Source organism: Thamnophis sirtalis, unplaced genomic scaffold, assembly GCF_051295495.1.
Source record: "Thamnophis sirtalis isolate CommonGarterSnake01/CBP01778 unplaced genomic scaffold, rThaSir2_p1.2 scaffold_8, whole genome shotgun sequence".
NCBI lineage: Eukaryota > Metazoa > Chordata > Lepidosauria > Squamata > Natricidae > Thamnophis > Thamnophis sirtalis.
Window position 1 is genome coordinate 56,868,728 of NW_028261388.1, and position 21,485 is coordinate 56,890,212.

At 41.7% G+C, this 21,485-nt stretch overlaps 1 long non-coding RNA gene across 3 annotated transcripts in view; it reads left to right on the forward strand.

The window, feature by feature from the left end:
- LOC106550875 (uncharacterized) overlaps positions 1-21,485 on the forward strand; it is a 193,300-nt gene that overhangs the window by 168,152 nt on the left and 3,663 nt on the right. The gene's annotated exons all lie outside the window — the stretch shown is intronic.

Consider the following 21,485-nt stretch of genomic DNA (forward strand, 5'->3'; position numbering starts at 1 on the left):
AAATATTAATGAATGTAAAAAATTGCTAACAGAATACTTTGTTTTTAATATGAGTAAGGATACATCTATGGAAATTGTATGGGATGCAAGTAAAGCGTATATGAGAGCAGCTTTGATAAATCTAAATAGATTACATAGACGCAAACAGGGGGGAAAGCGAACAGAATTGGAAGATGAAATTAGGAAGAAAGAGCAAGAGTTAACTTTAAAACCAGGAGATAAAAAGATTAAAGATGCCTCATTAAAAGACCAATTTAACATGCTGATCTCAGACCAGGTAGCTACCAGTCTGTTATATGCGAAACATAATACTTTCTGCAATGCAAATAAATCTGGTAGATGGTTAGCATATCTGATTAGGAAAAAGGAAAAATCTCATAACGTAATCAAATTACACTACAGAGGGAAAGAAGTGTATCAACAGGATGAGATTCAAAAGGTCTTTCATGAATTCTTTATAGCATTATACAAGGGTGATAAAATTAAAGGTCTAGATATAGAAAGATACTTGGATAAAGAAAAAATACCCATAGTCAAAGAAGAGCAGAGGGAAAGATTGAATCAACCAATAACTTTGGGGGAAATCCTACAGGTAATCAAGCAGTTAAAGGCAGGGAAGGCACCGGGTACAGATGGTTTGACAGCAGCTTATTATAAAAATTTACAATTAGAAATGGTAGAACCCCTTAAGGAATTATTTAATAAGATTCAAACGGAAGGCAAGGTACCCCCATCTTGGAAGACAGCTTTTATATCCCTGATACCCAAAGAAGACCAAGATATTACTCAACCAAAAAATTATAGACCCATTTCATTACTTAATGTAGATTATAAAATCTTTACCAAAATGCTAGCAAACAGGTTAATGTTGGTTATTCAACAATTGATCCATAATGATCAAACAGGTTTTATTCAAGGGAGACAAATGAGAAGTAATGTAAGATTAATTGTTAATGCACTAGAATATTTGGGAAAGAATAACCAAATTCCAAAAAATAACCAAAAAATGCAAATAGGAGAACATTTTTTACAATCAATCAAAGCAATATATCAACAACAAATAGCTCAAATTATAGTTAATGGAAGTTTAACAGATTCTTTTCAAATTGAAAAAGGTACAAGACAGGGTTGTCCCTTGTCCCCATTATTGTTTATCATAACTTTGGAAATATTGCTGAATAAAATACGGGGCTTGGAGGGCCTAAAGGGAATTAAGATTAGGCAGCAAGAATATAGAGTACGTGCTTTTGCAGATGATTTGGTTATAATATTAACCCAACCACAGGAATCTAGTAAGGTCTTAATGAATATGATTAATCAATATGGTCAAATGTCAGGATTCAAAATAAATTTAGGGAAAACAAAGATATTAGCTACAAATATGAATACTAAACAAAAGGAAGAACTAGAAGGAATGATAGGATGTGAAATAGTTAAAAAGGTCAAATATTTAGGAGTTCATATTTCGAGCTCAAATGGGAAGCTATATAAGTATAATTATGAACCACTTTGGCATAGTATATAGACAGAGATGAAAAAATGGGAGAAGTTACAGTTATCCTTGCTGGGAAGAATAGCAGCAGTGAAAATGAACATTTTACCTAAATTTTTATTTCTTTTCCAAATGCTACCAATACTTAAAAAAGATGCGAACCTGTTAGAATGGCAGAAGGGTATTAATAAATTTGTATGGGCAGGGAAAAAGCCGAGAGTAAAACTAAAAATAATGCAAGATGTGAGTGAGAGGGGAGGTTTGAAATTACCCAATTTAAAATTATACTATGACACAATAGTTTTATCTGTAATTAGTGTTTGGATTAATTTAACAGATGATAGAATACTTAATATCGAGGGGCATGATCTGGTATATTTTTTGGCATGCTTACCTGCTATATAACAAAAAAGTGGATAAGAATTTTAAAAGTCATATTTTAAGGAATGCTCTTCTGCGGGTCTGGAAAAAATATCAATACAAATTAAATGATAAGATACTCATGTGGACAATTCCTAGACATGCAATAGAAAATATGAACATAGTACAAAAACAGGATATAATTACTTACAGACAGCTTCTTACCCTAGAAAGGGGCGTATTACAACTAAAATCCTTGGATGAATTAAAAGAGGAAAAGGTAATCCAAACATGCTTCCAGTATGGGCAGGTGGAAAACAGATCAAAAAATTGGTTTTATGCAAGTCAAAGATAATTTATTTAAACAAATAAGAGATCAAAGTTTAATGCATATAAAGAGATTATATAATTGTATTTGTATTGTAGTGTATTTTATTATTTGTATGCCGCCCTTCTCCGGGATGACTCAGGGCGGCGAACAATTCAAGGGGGGGGGGGGGAACATAAAAGACAAAATACAAATAATAAAAGTAGACAACAGTCGCACAACCATACATGTCGAGAGGGGAGGAAACCCCTCCTGAAGAAGCCATCGTTGGACCCAGCTAGTTTGAACAACTACCATCCAGTCTCCAACCTTCCCTTCATTGGGAAGGTTGTTGAGAAAGTGGTAGCCTCTCAACTCCGACGGTCCTTGGATGAAGCCGATTATCTGGATGCCTTTCAGTCTGGATTCAGGCTTGGCTACAGCACAGAAACCGCTTTGGTCGCACTGACCGATGATCTCTGGAGAGCCAGGGATGGAGGTCATTCCTCCATCCTGGTGCTCCTTGACCTCTCAGCGGCCTTTGATACCATCGACCATGGTATCCTTCTGCGATGGTTACGAGAGGTGGGAGTGGGCGGCACCGTTTTTCGGTGGTTCTCCTCCTACCTCTCGGACAGGTCGCAGTCGGTGTTAGTTGGGGGAGAGAGGTCGACCCCTAGGCCCCTGAAATATGGGGTTCCTCAGGGTTCGGTCCTATCCCCCCTTCTGTTTAATATCTACATGAAGCCACTGGGTGAGATCATTCGACGGCACGGGATCAAATACCATCAATATGCGGACGATACTCAGTTGTATCTGTCCGCCCCGTGCCAACTCAGTGAAGCGGTTGACATGATGTGCCAGTGCCTGGAGGCTGTCAGGGTCTGGATGGGGGTTAACAAGCTTGTACTCAATCCAGACAAGACCGAGTGGCTGTTGTGTTTTCCTCCCAAGAATTTGGCCGGTATTCCATCACTCAGGCTGGGGGGTGAAAATTTACGCCCCTCAGACAGGGCGCGCAACTTGGGAGTCCTCCTGGACCCACAGCTGACTTTAGAACATCACCTGTCAGCTGTGACCAGGGGGGCATTTGCCCAGGTTCGCCTGGTGCACCAGTTGCGCCCCTACCTGAACCGGGAGGCACTCGCAACAGTCACTCATGCCCTCGTGACCTCAAGACTGGACTACTGCAATGCGCTCTACATGGGCAGCCTTTGAAGAGTATTCGGAGACTTTAACTCGTCCAGAATGCAGCTGCGCGAGCAATTGTGGGTGCACCCCAGTACACCCACGTTACACCTATCCTCCGCGAGCTGCACTGGCTACCGATCGGTTTCCGGATACGATTCAAAGTGCTAGTCGTAACTTATAAAGCCCTTCATGGTATTGGACCTGGGTACTTGAGAGACCACCTGCTGCCAGTTACCTCCCAAAGACCCGTCAGATCTCACAGGGTCGGCCTCCTCCGGGTTCCATCCACCAGCCAATGCCATCTGGCTACTACCCGGGGGAGGGCCTTCTCTGTAGCAGTTCCGGCCCTTTGGAATGAACTCCCCGCGGAGATCCGGACCCTCACCTCTCTCCAGGCCTTCCGGAAAGCCGTCAAAACCTGGCTGTGCCGGCAGGCCTGGGGTTGATGAGTTCCCCTCCCCTCTCAACTGTTATGGCTGTGTGATTTTCATGCATTTTAATTATGTGTACTGTTGTTTATGTTCCCTTTCCCCCCTGAGTTGTTTGCCGCCCTGAGTGCCTCCTGCATACAAATAAACCAAATACAATACAATACAATACAATCACCCCCAGGCCTGCCGGCAAAGCCAGGTTTTGATGGCTTTTCAGAAGGCCTGGAGAGAGGTGAGGGTCCGAATCCCTGCGGGGAGTTCATTCCAGAGGGCCGGAGCTGCCACAGAGAAGGCCCTCCCCTGGGTAATAGCCAGGTGGCATTGGCTGGTAGATGGCACCCGGAGGAGGCCAACCCTGTGAGATCTAATGGGTCTCTGGGAGGTAATTGGCAGCAGGCAGTCTCTCAAGTACCCAGATCCAATACCATGAAGGGCTTTATAAGTTACGACTAGCACCTTGAAGCATATCCGGAGACTGATCGGTAACCAGTGCAGCTCGCGGAGGATAGGTGTAACATGGGTGTACCGAGGTGCACCCACAACGGCTCGCGCGGCTGCGTTCTGGACGAGTTGAAGTCTCCGAATACTCTTCAAGGGCTGCCCATTAATAATGTATTAATACAGATGGACTCCGAAACAGAATTAGTTAAAGACTGTATGATAAAGTGGGCTCAAAATATTGAAGAACCAATAATGCTGGATACATGGGAAAGGATTTGGGTAAGAAATGTAAAATTTACACAAGCCCAAAACTTGAGAGAAAATTTTTACAAGATGTTTTATAGATGGCATTTAGATCCTAAAAAGTTGGCTTCTATGTACCCAAACTTACAACCCAAATGCTAGAGATGTGACTCTCTGGACGCTACATATTTTCATATATAGTGGACTTGCAAAAAAGTTAAGGCATTCTGGATAAAAATATGGTGGATTATGCAAAATGTTCTTTAAAAAAGGATAAAGTTTACCCCTCAGTTATTTTTGTTAGGTATAATTACTGATTGTACAGCTGTAGAGATTAATTTGATTTTGCACTTAATAACTGTGGCTAGATTGTTGGTGGCGCAATACTGGAAGAAGAAAGATTTGCCCACAATTCAAGAATGGACATTGAAAGTTACAAATCTAGCCGAGATGGCTAAAATATCTGCATATCTTAAGGACTATTCAGATATAAACGAGACTGGAAAAAATGGATCGATTATACTCAAAATAAATATGGGACTAAGAAATTCCAGATCGCTTATGATTAAGATCAGGAATGATATAAATTGTTTAAAGTTAGTCTAGCAAGGAGGAGCTAAGTTCAATTTAAAGATGTTATCAATTTTCTATTCTTTTTTCAAATATATTTTAGACTGCTTTTGTTAAAGATTTATACCGTGTATGGGTTCTGGGAAATCAGGGGAGGGAAGGTTGGGGGGGAGGGGGGGAGGGACGTATATTAGGCTTGATGAGGGGTGTTAGATTTTAAAGTAATATGATTGGACATGTATACTGTCTACTCTTATTTTTTCTTTAAAACTAAGATATGTTAAGTATATTGATATGGAAGCATAAATACCATCAACATAGAATGGAGTTTGCTCAGAAGCTGAAATACACCAAGTGAATAAGAGGAAGGGTGGGAAGCAGAGGAGAGAAGAAAGATAGGAAGAGAGGGATAGATGAGAGGGTAAGGGGGGAAAATGAGGAGAATAAGGAGGAGTGGAATGAGGAGAGAGGAGAAGGAGAAAGGAAGGGGAAGTAGAGTAGGAAAGGATGATGGAGGGAAGAAAGCAGGTAAGGAGTGGGAGGAGAGAGGCAGAAGAAAGTGGTGTATGGAGAGCAGAAGAGCCAATAATTGGTTTCTATCTTTTTTAGTTTTTTTTCCCCAGGAGTTGATGGCAAGATGAACTGATGCAATCATTAATTAATACAATATGATATTGGCTATGTAATAGTATGCATGTGATTATATGTTATGTAAATGGAAAATAAAAAAGTATTTTTTTAAAAAAAAAGATGTCTGATTTATTAAATTGGAACTTTAAGGATCGTTTGGTCTGATTTAATTCTACATGATACTTGGAATGCTGACATCTGCTTTCATAGAAAGCAAATAGATATTTTAAAGATTATTGGAGCAAAATAGTGGCGGTCACTTTACTGACCACCTAAAAGCAAATAAATTACCAGATCCAGATGGTGTCTATCCAATATTTCATAAATAATGTAAATGTGAGATTGGTGATCATCTGACCAAAAACATCACATTTCTTTAAAATTGCCTTCCTATTAGAAGACCAATAAAAAGGGCCAATATATATATTTTTAAAATGGGATACAAGAAATATTTAGATTTTCTGAAGAATAATCTGGTTCTGGAATATTTGTTCTTCGAGAGTGTCCCAAAGTCTGTGACACTATTGCTGTGGAGATCTGTGATTTTCCAGTTGTTACTGATATACTAGGATACAACATTCCTAAATATAGTATTGTTGTGCTAAAGATGCTGAAAGGTATAGTTCAGCAACATCTGAGGTCTTACAAAACTGTGCAGCAAGCAGCCAAAAAAGCCAATACAATCCTAAATTGCATCAACAGAGGGATTCAATCAAGACCAAGGGATGTACTAATACTATTGTACAAAGCCTTAGTAAGACCACACCTAGACTACTGCAACCAGTTTTGGTCACCACACTATAAAGAAAGATGTTGAGAATAATGCAGAGAAGAGCAACAAAGATGATTAGGGGGCCGGAGGCTAAAACATACAATAAACAGTTGCAAGAACTGGGCATGGCTAGTCTAGTGAAGAGAAGGACTAGGGGAAACATGATAGCAGTGTTCCAATATTGAGGGGCTACCACAGAGAGGAGGGTTATTTCCAAAGCCATTTTCCAAAGCACCTGAAGGCCAGACAAGGAATAATGGATGGAAACTGAACAAGGGGAGGTTCAATCTAGAAATAAGGATAAATTTTCTGACAGAGATTAATCAACCAATGGAACAGCTTGCCTTCAGAAGTTCTGGGAGCTTCACTGGAAGCTTTCAAGAAGAGACTGGACTGCCATCATCAAAAATGGTGTAGGGCCGGGATAGCGAACCTATGGCACACGTGCCATAGGTGGCACGTGGAGCCATTTGTCAGGGCACACCAGGTGTTGCCCTGTCAGCTGAATTCAGCCTTTTTTAAAGCCATTTTTTTTGCCCTTCCCATGCTCCAGAGGCTTTATAGGAGCCTGGGGAGGGCGAAAAGAGCCTCCCTCGCCACCACCACCCTGAGGCCCTCTGGAGGCTTCAGGAGCTTCCCTGAAGCCTCCGGAACCGACCCTACGAGCAAACCAGAAGTGACTTCTGCTTTGCTCGTAGGGTCATTTTTTGCACTCTGGAGGCTTCAGGGAAGCCTCCTGAAGGTCCCTGAAGCCTCCAGAGGGCCTCCGGGGGGGGGGGGGGGGAGGCTGTTTTTCCCTGCCCAGGCTTCTATAAAGCCTCTGGAGCCTGGGGAGGGCAAAAAAAGCATGCACAAATTGGGAGGGAGTGCCTCTCGTGTGCATACGTACTGGGGGGGGGGTGTCGCAAGTTGCGTTATGTGTGTGGCACACCTACGCACAACCCCCCTGCATTTCCCCCCCTTTATGGCAGGCAAGCCAAAAAAGGTTCACCATCGCTGGTGTAGTGTCTGCTGGTGGGAGGAGGGTTGGATTAGATGACCTATGAGGTCCCTTCCAACTCTGTTAATCTGCAATGGTAAAATACTCCCTGATTCAGTTTCAAACATTCAAACATTTTTGACAAATTCTGTCACAAACTTGATAGTCATAAGATGAGAGGTTCTACTGTAGCGGGTAGCTAATTGGAAAGAAATTATGGACACAATGTGGATTAGGGTTGTGAACATTCCATAGATAATTCAGAATGAGAGTGAGACTGTAAAAAGAATATGCTGCAGCTCTAAAGCATCCACTTACAGACAAAGTCCAAAGTACATTGTCTGAATCATCTGAGTTTGCACAGGCCTAATATGGATATTTCTTACAATAGAGGATTTAACAACAGCATTCCTCAAACATTTATATTTGGATTTTAAGATGATGACACCACTTGCATTAACTGAAAATAGTGAATGCTTAGAAGAGTCCCTTAAGAAAGTAAAATCTGAAAGCAAACCCCTAGGGTAATGTTAAATATTAAGACTTTGATCATGCCAAAATGCATACATAGCTGGACATCAAAATAGAAAAAGAGGAACAGAATGCTAGAAAAATAAAGAAGCAAATTTCAGGGGGGAAAATGTCAGCCTCTGCTTTGCTGTTGCTTCGACTGCCATGAAACGGGGAGGGAGGGCATGGTATTTGGGAAGGGTTACTCATTGTGCTGGAGGAAGGTTCTGGAGTTCAGCTGCCTGTCGGACTACGCATGCGTAGGAGATTACCGCATGCGTAGGAGATTACTAACGGCACCGACATTCCATCTTCGTGATGCCTTTTGAAGTTATCTCACACCTGACACTTGAGAGAATTATGATTGGACTGTAACTGTGATGCCAAGGAGTGGGGAATGGGCTATTCTATATATCAATCGCTTCCGCGCCTAAATAATCAGACTTTGCTTCGCTATGCCTTTAATCATTTATAATTAGTAAAAGTACACGTGATTTCTACTCATGGAGTCTCGTGGTCTTCTTTCCTAATTATCTAATGGAGAGGATCTGACAAAAAGTCAATAACAATTTAAGATTAAGAAAGATAAGGACATTTGAATGAATACAAATATTGGAATAGTTAAAATAATAGCGTATCTCAATGAAGAAAAGAAGATAGATACATTTAAATCATGTCACTTCCAGTTTGCTCGTAGGGAGCACCATGCGCAGCCCTCCCGGGCCTTGTTTTCAGCTGCAACAGCCTCCTATGGCCCTCTGCCAGTGAAAACTGGGCCGTTTTCGCTGGCAGAGGGCTGCATGAGACACTTGTGGCCGAAAGCAGCCCGGGAGGGCTGAGCACGGTACTCCCAAGCTCCATTTTCACTGGCAAAGGCATGGTGGGCCGGTTCTTTGCTGTTTCCAGGGCGGGTCCATAGGCCAAATCTAAGCATCCCACAGGCTGGATCTGGCCCATGGCAAAGGTGGGTTCCTCCTTGTATGCCAGAAGAGGTAGTGAAAATCTGGGGTACCGGATAGGACCGATAGTAATAATGGTGGCTTGGTCATGCCCCCGAACCTGTTCTCCCATCAGAAAATTCATCAGAAGCTTTTTTTAAAAAAGTTTTTTTCCCCTATCAGTTCAGGCAAGGGGGGAAAGAAACTTTAAAAAGTAAGAGAGGGAGGGAAGGAAGGGAGAAAGAAAGAAAGAGAAAGAAAGAAAGAAAGAAAGAAAGAAAGAAAGAAAGAAAGAAAGAAAGAAAGAAAGAAAGAAAAACTCACTTTTCAGCTGGGAGATTCAGAAAAGCAGAAAAGCAAATGCTGTCACTTTAAATCGGAACTGAGCATGCCTGGCTGTGGAATTCCGGGAGTTGAAGTCCACAAGTCTTAAAGCTGCAAACTTTGGATTTTAAATTGAAAAGCTGCTCAGAAGGAGGCTTGACATACAGCAATTATTTGGGGGGGGGGTGGCTTCCCACAGAGGGAAGGTAGAAAGAAGGAAGGAAGGAAGGAAAACATCACAGCAATTTAGGGCTAGAAGGCAACTCAGAGGTCATCTAGTCCAACCCCCTGCTGCAGCAGGAAACCTTTCATTGTCTGGATTATTTTGGTGCCTCTAACAGAGAGGAAAATTGCCAGAAAGGAGTTTACTAGGACAAGACTGCCATGCAGAGGAAGGCAGAGATAGTCTTTGACGTATGACTTATCACATTCCGGCGTTCACGTTGCATACAAACAGAGATTCAGTTTGTTTGGTGAAAAACCTTTATCTCTATCTAAGAAACAACGTGATAACCAGCACTAAATGACAATGATACAAAGTAATCAAATCCAAGTCAGTTCTAACCAAGTTAACACCATCACCCATATATATCTATATCTATATCTATATCTAGATCTAGATCTAGATCTAGATCTAGATCTATATCTATATCTATATCTATATCTATATCTATATCTAGATCTAGATCTAGATCTAGATCTAGATCTAGATCTAGATCTAGATCTATATCTATATCTATATCTAGATCTAGATCTAGATCTAGATCTAGATCTATATTTATACCATTGCCCCACCCAGCTCCACCCACAACTCCATCTAGATGACACCCACCCACCATCACCAATCACCATGACCCACAACCTCAGCCACACCCCCACTCTCTGTCATCATAGCCTCTTTCCTGGTTAGCTGCATCCAAGCAAAAGAGTTACATCAGAGTAGGCAGTTGCACTTGAGTAGAAGAGTTACATCAGAGTAGGCAGTTGCACCCGAGTAGACGAGCCACATGCAGTTACAGGAGCAATCAACATCAGAGAAGCAACATCAATGTGGCAGTGTTAGTGGCATGTAAGCATGGTCGAGCGGGCATGGTGATGGACAGGTTCCCCCTGGATGGCAGCCTGAGGGCTGACATGACTACAATTGAGCCCAAAATTTTGGTTGCTCAGCAAGAACGTTGTTAAGTGAGCTTCATCACATTTTACCCAATCCATGACATCTCCTGGTGAGTGACATCAAGTTGGCCATGTCCACCCAGTCACATGACCACCAAACCACACCCACAAAACAGGCCACACCCACAGAATAAGTAGTAAAGCATTTTGAAGCCCACCCATGGCAGTGGTGGGTTTTGGCAGGTACGCCCCAGTACAGGCAAACCGGTGCCTGCTGGGAGTAGCAGGCACCATACCGGAACTGCTTTGGAGGGCCCGCCCACCCGCCACATTCCTTACCTGTATTTGAGCCAACTGAGCCATTTGTGCACACACATGCAGTGTACAGCACCTGTGTGACGCTCTGCCAAGCAGCTGGAGCATCGCAGGGTGGTGGGTGCGCATGCGATTGCAGCATATGTGCACATGGTGGATGCCCAGGCCCATCGCAGCATCCAGTTGGCGACAGGATCCGGAACCCACTACTGGCCCATGGGCCTTAAGTTTGACACCCCTGCTCTAGACAGTACTAGAGCTGTACGCTAGTCCTAATTGTTACTAGGGATCTTGAAGCTTGAATGTTCAGGAGAAATCCTCAAAAAAAGGAAATGGCAAACAGCTTATTTATTACTGTGGGGTCTGTTTTGTTGCAGACATTTCATTAGCAAACTAAGTAACATCATCAGTGCTAGTAGAAAGTAGGGTCTGCTCTTATTACATATACTAGCAACCACTAATTTGGTCATGAAACCCCTGTCAGAAAATAACCAAGCTCAAAGAGCACCCAGGACCCTGAGTTATAAATATTATTTTCTTTTGGTGATTTATCACTGCCAAGAAAATGACATATACATATAACATGAAGTCACTGGAAATCCAAATTGATGTCAGATCCCTAGGAACAATTGGGACTGAAGGACAGCAGAAAAGAATTCTTTCTTATCTGGTTTAAGGTTTACTAAGAATAACATTGTAGTGATGTGCAATAATTTTAGCAAAGTAACTTTGCTTTAAAATGTGAAAGTATTTATTGGCAGTTCAAAGCCATTAAGATTCTGTTTTTCTTCCACTGAATACTTTTGATCTAATAGCAAGGATGCCAATCTCTTCTAAGAATCAGTTCTTGTGCTTTGTTGACATAACAGTCACTAGCTTCATTTTCTGTGAGAGAGAATCCTCTTTTCTCTATTTGAAGAAAGCTTTACCTTTAAATATAGTTAGAAGTCAGCACTGAGGCCACAGCTTTGCTGATTACAGCAGGTTTTATAGGATAGTTTTAAAATGGGGTGTTGAAGTGTTCAGGAATTTTTTTTTTCTGAATTGGCAGAAAGGTATAGAAATGGAAATTTGGTCAACATCTGTTGATGCAGCATCCTAATTCAAGAATACTATAAAAGTAGCGTGGGACAAAGTGGTATTTCATATCCATTCAAAATATAATTTAGTATTTGAAGTTATCTATATGTTTTATTTAAATTAGCAAAACTAATAAGCTAAAAAGCAGTTCCAAATTTATTTTAGGTTTCCTCACATAGCCCCAATTAATGACATGAGAATTAAGACAAAAATGATGGTGAAATATTACTAGGATACAGTAAGAAAAATGTGTGTGCATAAAGTCAAGTAAATATAAGGTGACCAGACGTCCCACATTTGGCGGGAGAGGCACGCTTTCTCATAATTTTTCCCACGTCCCAGGCCATTCCCAAAAGATCCCGCTTAATTTTGGCGCCTTCTTCGATCACTCGCTCCCCCGCCCATCCACTGCGCTCGCATGGGCGGGGTAGCGTAGCAAGTGAGCAGGCGGATGGCGGTGGGATCGCCGCCCGGGAGCCGCCAGAAGCCTTCCTGCCCACCACCGGCTGCACTGCAGCTGACTTGCCCCGGGCGGGCTGGGAGGCTTTGGGCGTCCAGGAGGGAAGACCTGCGAGCGGATGGTGGTGGGATCACCGCCAGAAGCCACTCCCGGCTGCAGGTCCCTGCCCTGCCGCGTCCAGCGCGTCTTCAACAGCAAGCAGGTTGCCCGCCCGGCTCGCTGCCGTTGCCCCTCCCTAGCTGGGTCATCCCAAACGTGCACGACCCAGAGCTCCCCGCGCCTAGCTGCATGGCACACATGCGCGGGCATTCAAGGAATCCGGCCGGATTCCTTGAATCCCCGTGCGTGTGCGCAACGCAGCTAGGTGGGGGGGGAGCTCCGCTTGGGATGACCTGGCTATGCCCTCCATAGCTGGGTCATCCCAAGCAGAGCCCGCCTAGCTGCGTTGCGCACACGCGCGGGGATTCAAATAATCCGGACGGATACCTGGAATCCCCGTGCGTGTGCGCAACGCAGCTAGTCGGGGAGAGCTCTGCTTGGGATGCCGGGTCATGCTGTTGAAGACGCACTGGACGCGGCAGGGCAGGGGCCCGCGGCCGGGAGCAGAGCCAGCCACTGCTGCAGGGATCGGGTGCCGCAGCAGCAGTACTTGGGACTGGGCGCCCTTAACGTAGCAACCCTGCATTGCTCGTAATCTTGAGGCTCCACGCGAAAGGGCCGAACACGAAGGAAAGGAAGGCACGTCGGGCATCCAGATCGCAGTGAGGAGAAGGAGGAGGAAGGTATTTATTATACTTGTATTTATTATACTGTGGATTTGGTCTGCATCAACCTGCCGCCTCCCCTCACCAGGCAAATCGCGGTGAAAACTCTGGGTGAGTCTCAGCGGAGAGCTTGGCGGGCAGCTGGCTGGACTTCTAAGAGGTGGGGGGAGGAGGCAGTGGAAGAAGCAACAGCTCCTTGAAATGGGGGAGCAGGCCTTTCTCCATTCAACAGATCCAATATACAGAGTTTTATTTTTTGGCCAGTGGTGGGTTGCAATTTATTTTACTACTGGTTCGCTTGTGCACACATGCGCTCATGCGATCGCACAATGCTTCTGTGCAAGTACGGAAGCGTCCAGGCAAGTGGGCAGAGCCTGCCGCCACTGCCACTACCGGTTCTCCTGATCTGGGGCAAACCGCCAGAAACCCACATCTGCTTTTACTATATATAAACAATTATTACATTAAGCTCTGTATTATCTTTGAAATATTGCTGTTGACTGGACTCTCCACTGAATTTGTTCCAATCTGGTTCCTTTTGTTTTACAATTTTAATGTATCTCTGTTACCATCTTTTTATGGAGTTACTTCTGGCCAGGATTTATATATACCATATTTTTCAGAGTATAAGACGCACCCTTTTTCCTCAGAAAAGAGGCTGAAAATCTGGATGCATCTTATACATAGAATACAGCACTTTTTGCCTCCCGAAGCACTGCCCCCTTCACCAAAATGGCCATGCATATCCTTATGGAGGTTTTCAGAGAGTTCATGGGGGCTGGGGAGGGCAGAAAAGAGCAAAAATGAGTTGCTTTCCCCCCCAGCCCCCAGCAGCACTCTATAAGCCTCCATAAAGCTATGCATAAAATTATTTTTACAAAAAATGGGCCTGTTTTTGTGAAAAATGGGCCATTTTTGCTCATTTTTTGCCCCTCGCCCCGAGCACTCTGCAAGCCCCTCCCCAGGGCTATTCATGCCTTTTTTTAAAAATAATTTTGGAGGAGGTTTGCAGAGTGCAAAAACTTTTTTTCCCCTTTTGGAAAGCTCTTTAACTGATTGATGAGAATTACTGTCAGCCTCTGCTTTGCTGCTGCTTCGGCTGCCATTGAAATGGGGAGGCGGGGCATGGTATTTGGGATGGGAATTATGATGTGCTGGAGGAAGATTCTAGATGCTGCCTGACCATCTTACTGCGCATGTGGAGGAAGGGAGTTTCCCGCCAAGGTTAACTGTCCAGCATTGCATCCTGCTGATGTTTTTTGAAGATATCTCCCACCTGACAGTTGGGTGAATTATCATTGGACTATGGACTGGGGTGCCAAGGGGAGGGGATTGAATTATACATGATATTCTTTGCTTTCACGCCTAATTAACCAGATTCAGCTTAGCTTTGCTAAGCTTCTAATTAGTAGAAGTACACTTAATTTCAAACAAATGGAGTTGAGTGGTTTCTTTCCTGATTATTAAATGAAGTCGCACCTGACAATTACATTGATCAAGTGCTGTGCCAGCAGAAACAAAATCTTAGGTGCTGCAGATTGTCAGCGATTTCCTTCTCCAGCACATGGATAAATATACCTGGAGACATCTACCTACCTACCTACTCTCTCTCTCTCTTCCTACCTACTGTATTTCTCTCTCTATCTCTCTATTTCTCTCTCTCTCCCTACCTACCTATTGCATTTCTCTTTCTCTCCCTCTCTGTCCCTCTATCTACCTACCTACTTTTTTTAAAATTTGCCTCTTCAAAACCTTAGTGCATCTTATACTCCGGTGCATCTTATACTCCGAAAAATATGGTACATAATATTTCAAGGGTAACAAGTATATATTTTATTTTATTCCTGCAATGAATAGCATTATGCTCCCAGAATTCTTTACAACATGAACTAAAACATGGCACAAAAAGAAAAGGTGATGAATAAGAGACATGCATTTCTGTACCTTTTAAGCAAACTTCTATGTGTTCTCCAATTAACAAGCCAAGAAAATCAAGATCTAAGTCTCAAAAGGATAAATAAGCACAAATACTAAGAACATTTAATTTTATATTTGGACTATGACTAAGAGAGGAAGTTAAACCTGTAAGCAAGTATTTTAATATATGACTAATTCTACTTATTAGATAAGATGATCTGGCAACTTCATAGAGCAGCTTTTTGCTGAAGTTCTGGCACTATTTGATTTACTGTCTGTTTCATACTGCCTATCTGTTCTTTTCCATCTGTTGATGTTCTGTGGCTTGTTCCTTATGATAAATACTTGCTCATTAACTCCATGTCCCTTTTTCTAGCTTCCTTCTTTTCAGCTTATAGCAATAGCACTAACAATAGCACTTAGACTTATATACCACTTTACCAGTGACGTGCGGTGAGGTTTATGGCTGGTGAGGCACTGACACAGGGGTTTCAATTTTTTTTAGACTTGTGGACTTCAACTCCCAGAATTCCACAGCCAGGCATGCTCAGTTCCGATTTAAAGCGACAGCATTTGCTTTTCTTCTTTGCGAAAAAGCTTTCCTTCATTCTTTTTTTTCTACCTCCCCCTCCTTCCTCCCTGCCTCCCTCCTCCCTCTCTCAAACAGACACACACACAGAGAGAAGTTGGATCCCTCTCTCACTCACTCAATCTCAAACAAACACAAACACAGAAGTTGGATTAGATATATTTCCAATGGCTTGAAAGCAGCTCCTCTGCCATACCCCCCCATTCCCCTGCTGCCTTCCAATCCAAGCCTTTGATTGCAGGTGGAGCCACGTTGCCTTTTCAAACTTGTAATCAGTGAAGCTGGGCTTATATACTTTTATCCAGGTGTGTGTGTGTGTGTGTGTGTGTGTGTGTAAAGGCAACTTAGCTCTGCATGCAATCAAATTACACTTTGGGAGGGATCTACACTTGAGGATGAAGTTTGAATTCCCCCCCTCCCTCCAACCCACACATGTATCTTTTCCAGCTGTTTCAGAGAGGATTTCAACTCTCCTCTTGCCTGCCACCATGAAAAGAAAAAAAATGTAAAAGGAAAAAGGCAAGAGCTGAGATCAGGCTGAGCTAGTTGCTGCCAGAGTCACCATGTGGATGATTCTGCTTAACTGTTTAAAAAAGCCTCTAAAAAAACGCCCTCTACAGGAGGCAGGAGAATGGCGTGCCTCATTATGTCAGGAATTTTTTGGCTTTTAACCCTTGCGTAGCTCTGCTCAAGTGATCATAAAGACAAACTAGATGAGGCACCTCGTTCTCCTGCCTCCTCCTGTAGAGGGCACTTTTTTAGAGGCTTTTTTAAACAGTTAAGCACTAAGCAGAGTCATCCACTGTGACTCTGGCAGCAACTAGCTCAGGCTTTTTCCTTTTACATTTTTTTTCTTTTCATGATGACAGTGGTGAGGCTCTGCCTCCCCTGCCTCCTCTGACTGCATGTCCCTGCACTTTACAGTGCTTTTACAGCCCTAAGTAGTTTACAGAGTCAGCATATTGCCCACAACATTTTACTGGGTCCTCATTTTATGCACCTTGGAAGGATGGAAGGCTGAATCAACCTTGCGCCTGGTGAGATTTAAACTGCTGAATTGTAGGCAGCCGGCAATCAGCAGAAGTAGCCTGCAGTTCTGCACTCTAACCAGTGCACCACCATGGCTCAGAATTATCCTTTATTTTGCCTGAAATATTTTCTTTTTTGCTGTCCAAGCTGCTCTTTTATAGCAGTTAGCAATAGCAGTTAGACTTATATACTGCTTCATAGGGCTTTCAGCCCTCTCTAAGCGGTTTACAGAGTCAGCATATTGCCCCCAACAATCCGGGTCCTCATTTTACCCACCTCGGAAGGATGGAAGGCTGAGTCAACCTTGAGCCGGTGAGATTTGAACAGCCGAACTGCAGAACTGCAGTCAGCTGAAGTAGCCTGCAGTGCTGCATTTAACCACTGTGCCACCTCGGCTCTCTTTTGAGTAAAACTATCTACACTGGAGAGAAGGTCATAGGAATGACCAAACCACCTTATTTGAAATGAGTACAAGAAGCCAAAATCAAACTCTTTCATTAACCAGGCCACATACTTGGCAGTTACATCCCTAATACCAATTGCATTCATTTGAAGATATTCCCATTTTTGTACCTTTTTTTCTATATTTATGTTCTTTAATTCTAACAGAATTAAATAGAAAGAGATTGATCCGATAAAGCACTAGTCTATCTTTTGCTAAATCTACTAGAATCTACATTTTCAAAAACAAAAACACTGCTATTTCAAAATAAATTATTTAATAAAGAAGAGTCATTTGCTGTTAAATATCAGCTGTGTTTTCAGTATGTAAAGTTTTGTAAGAACTATTGAGTCACATTATCTCTCCACCTTATTATGACATGTCATATATTTATATGAATAATTTCAGGGACTATGAGACTAATATTTTAAGCCCTGCAATTCAAGACTTGATTTGTCATATGTGAGATTTGTTTTAATCACACTGCCTAATCTAAAATATATTTTCATATTCTATCCTTGGAAATTTGTTGAAAGTATAATAATAGTAAGAAGATAATATAATCCACTTTGAAATCTGAGAATAAAATGAGAAGGAAATTGGCAGCATCCTTATTCTACTCAATGAGTACCCAAAAGTATCCTCACTAGATTCCATGGCGTTTATTCCCCTTATCTGTAGAATTTCAGACTAAAATTCATGTACTGAGCATTCAAATCAGATAGACTGAGAGGAGCCATACATTGAAATTGATTGTACTGCCTTTCTAATGTCTGAATATCCAATGAATGGCAGGGAATGTGTTAATATGGAACAAGACTGAAGCTGTACGTTTAATATATGCTCACATAGTATGTTGAAGATTGCAAAGTATGTAATGCATTACTCTTTTTCTTTTATTTTAAACATTAAAATAAAACAACACTGGTTTCTTCAGATTTATATTCCTGTTGTGCTGTTGCTGAGCCTGAAGGAAATTAGCTCAGCAATTGAATTTAGAATCATGGATCCACAGACGCCTGAAGCAGGTCCTGAGCTGCTGCAGAATCCTTGTGTAGAAGTGCAGAAATATGGTTGTTCACTTTAGCCATCCCTTAACTAAAACAGGAAATCTTTTTTCCCCAGACACTGACCCTCATTCAGGTATTGTTTTTCAAGTCTTCCACTAATAGTCAAATATACCTGAAATCAACTTACCTTCGCTATTGGTTCGCAAATGTGAGATGCGCACAGTGTCAAAACTGGGACGTGATGATGTCCGGGCGGGTGAGTGGAGCCTCCCGCCGCCACCTCTACCGATTTGCCAAAACCGGATAGAACTGGCTGAATTGTACCAGTGCCTGAATTAATTTAGAACACTGGTGTGCTCGGAGAAATTAATCTAGTTTAGACCTCATCTGATAGTCCATATTTCAATTGGTTAATAAGTTTAAAACTTTACAGACCACATCAAGAATTAACAGCTGAAACTCAGCAGCATGCTTATGCATTATATGCTTCCTCTGCCTGGGGCAATTAATTTCCTGGTTGAAAGTTACTAGCTTGATCAGCTCCTCAAAATTATTTTCACATTGCAAAATTAGTTTGGCTGTTCAAATGTGTTCGGGGTCAGGAGGGTTGCCCATTTTTCAGCTTATCCAATCATTAAGAAAATTATAAATACTATTTGAGTTTGGTTGGTGAGAAAGATGCCAGGGAGATGTTTCATATATTATGCATTGATTTTTATTTATGTATATAATGTAGAGAACTGCTTGGCTCCAAATGATCAGACAACTGATTCTTTAAAAGCAGGAACAATACAATAATTAAGAGACACATTATAGTTTTTTCCAGAAAAGGAAAAAAATAAAGGTAACAAAAGAACAAACTAACAACAATATAACAAAGTTATGTTAAGAAAGCCCAAAAATGTGCTTGGATTCCCACATATTTCTCATACAAAAAAGTAGGTACTTGATGTTGGAGAGTTGCAGCTACTGCAGCAGCTTCACTGATAATGCTGGATGTTGTTCCATGACTGATATGGGTACCACTAGTTTCTACTATATCTGCTAAACTGTCTAGTTCATTATGTCTGTCTGGGATGCCATTTCATGCTAAAGCAAAGTATTACAAAACAGTGATTAGCAGGTTACTAAGAATATGTAGCCATCTTTTTTCCTTCATCTCTAGATAAAGGACCTCCTCTTAAGGTGATGGGACAGAATCTGCCTGTCAAAGATCCCTTGAGCATGGCAAATATTGTGCTGACCCCTAATTCAGGAATTTATTTATTCAGCAGAAGATACATAGATACAGCTTTGCTGGATCATTTTTTTAAATTGGAGTCCAGATAAAAAAAACATATACACACAGAAATTAAGGATGCTTAAAGTCCTACACTAGAGCATATTAGTCTGTCTATCTGTCTGCCTTCCTCTCCTTTCCTGAGACAAGAGATTTGGTTATATTTTTGTGGACCTTGAGTGGTATATGAACTATATTGACACAATGAATTTTCCTAATCAGGGTTCTTCCAAACTGCTTCACGAACTTTATATTTCTAAGTGTAGTGAGTGATCAGGATAATTTCTGTGTCAAAATTAGGGGGGGGGGGGGCAGAGTGTTAAACAGTACAGTCAAAGACAGCCTTAGGCATTGGATATTCAAGAATTGAACTGTAACAATTCAGTTTTGAAGATAACTTTAAGAAGCAGCCATGAAATATTCTCTTTCAAGGAAAATTGAAATTACCTTCCTTTTTCATCAGGATATCATATTCTCGTGGATCCCCTCCTTTATACCGAACAGTCGGCAAACATGCTTTCCAAATGGAAAGTTTGAGAGTCTCTGTACAACAGGGGTGTCAAACTCAAGGCCCGCGGGCCAAACCTGGCCTATGGGGTGCTTAGATCTGGCCCACAGGGCTGCCCTGGAAACAGCAAAGGACCAGCCTATAGTGCCTCTGCCAGTGAAAACAGAGCTTGGGAGGTTCGTATGTTTTTGGCTGTGATGGCCTCCTGCAGCCCTCTGCCAGCAAAAATGGGAAAGGAAGAAAGGAAGGAGATTATAATGAGAGTGTCGGAGGGAAGTCTTGCCTTATCACTTGGCTACCATAGTTCCCTATGACATAAGGATGCTGGTCAAGAAGGCCATGGCATTATTTATGAGATTAGCTTCATATAAAATAAATTTCAGTTGTGCAGTTTCAGTTCTGCGGTTTGCAAAATAGTGAATTCCATGCACAAATGGAACAATTGTATAGTAATTTATGAGCAATGTATCATGGTAGATATCTCATGTTTCTGGTATTAAATCAAATCCCAGGCTAAAAATAATTAGGTAATAGATCAACATTCTTCTACCGACTATATTTGCAGAGAATAGACTATATTTAGAGAATACTTAACAACAATGAGTATCTGGAGATCTACCACAGAGTCTTGAGAAATATTCTAGTCTGATCTTAGAATGATAGTGCAAATGATTCCACAAAAGCACTAATTTGTTTTATATACTTACAGATTTAATAAACCAAAATTGCTTATTTTTTCAAAAGCCATTGACCATAGCTTCCCTCTCAAATAAAAATCTTGCCTTCCTTTCCACGGGTCTCAGTTTTGCCTTAATGTACTAATACTGAATTCCAACATAATTTTATATTAATATAAAGAGCACCATCCAAGCCCAGACAGGAGAGTGATATTGGAAGACACAGAGGAGCCCTGAGATTTGCAAGGGAAAACAAATATGATAAACAAAAGAGGGGAGAAGAAAGAGCCAAATGAGGATAAAATGCTGATTCACTATCAGCAAGAAAAAAAACCCTAAAAACAAACTCATTTTCTAAGTGCTAATCTTAATGCAATCAAAAAGAGCACCATTCACACATAAAAAGACTGGGCAGTTTTCAGGAAAACTATAGAAATGCAGACATATATTAGGGGGTAAAAATGAACAATTGGTGATCTCTGTTTTGCTCCATTGTACCTTGGTATAACTCAGGCAGCTATCGTAATGCCATTGATATGTGTTGTGCCACTTGGAGGAGGCATCAACAAATGCAGATTAAATGATTAGATCAATTTGTCATTTTAATAGATCTCTCTTCTTCTCCCATATATTTCCAAGAAAGCTGATTAAACAAAGGTTTTGAGTGGATAAGGGCAACTGACTGGAGTTTAACCAAGATAAGATGAAATACCATGAGTTGAAAAAAATGTGTCTAGATGGAATTATTACATGGAGTTATAGTCTCCTGAAAGATAAAATGCATCATATGAGGTTTTCCTCAATTTGTGGCTTACATGACAAATGCACTGTTGTCTTATCAAAACAATATTTGAAGAACTTTGGCTAATCTATCAGCTACATCCCTTTATAGAGAAAGTAGAGTTTGTTCATTTAATAAGTGTTCAAAGTTTCAACAGCCTCAGAAAAAAGTGGCGTATGATTTGTACTTGCACTTAAGACCATCACACCATTCCCTGTGGTCATGTGATTGCAATTCCTGCAGTTGGCAACTGGTTTGTATTTACAAATAATTGCAGCATCCTGAGGTCACATGATTGCAATTTGCAACCTATCTTCTCAGTTTCCAGCA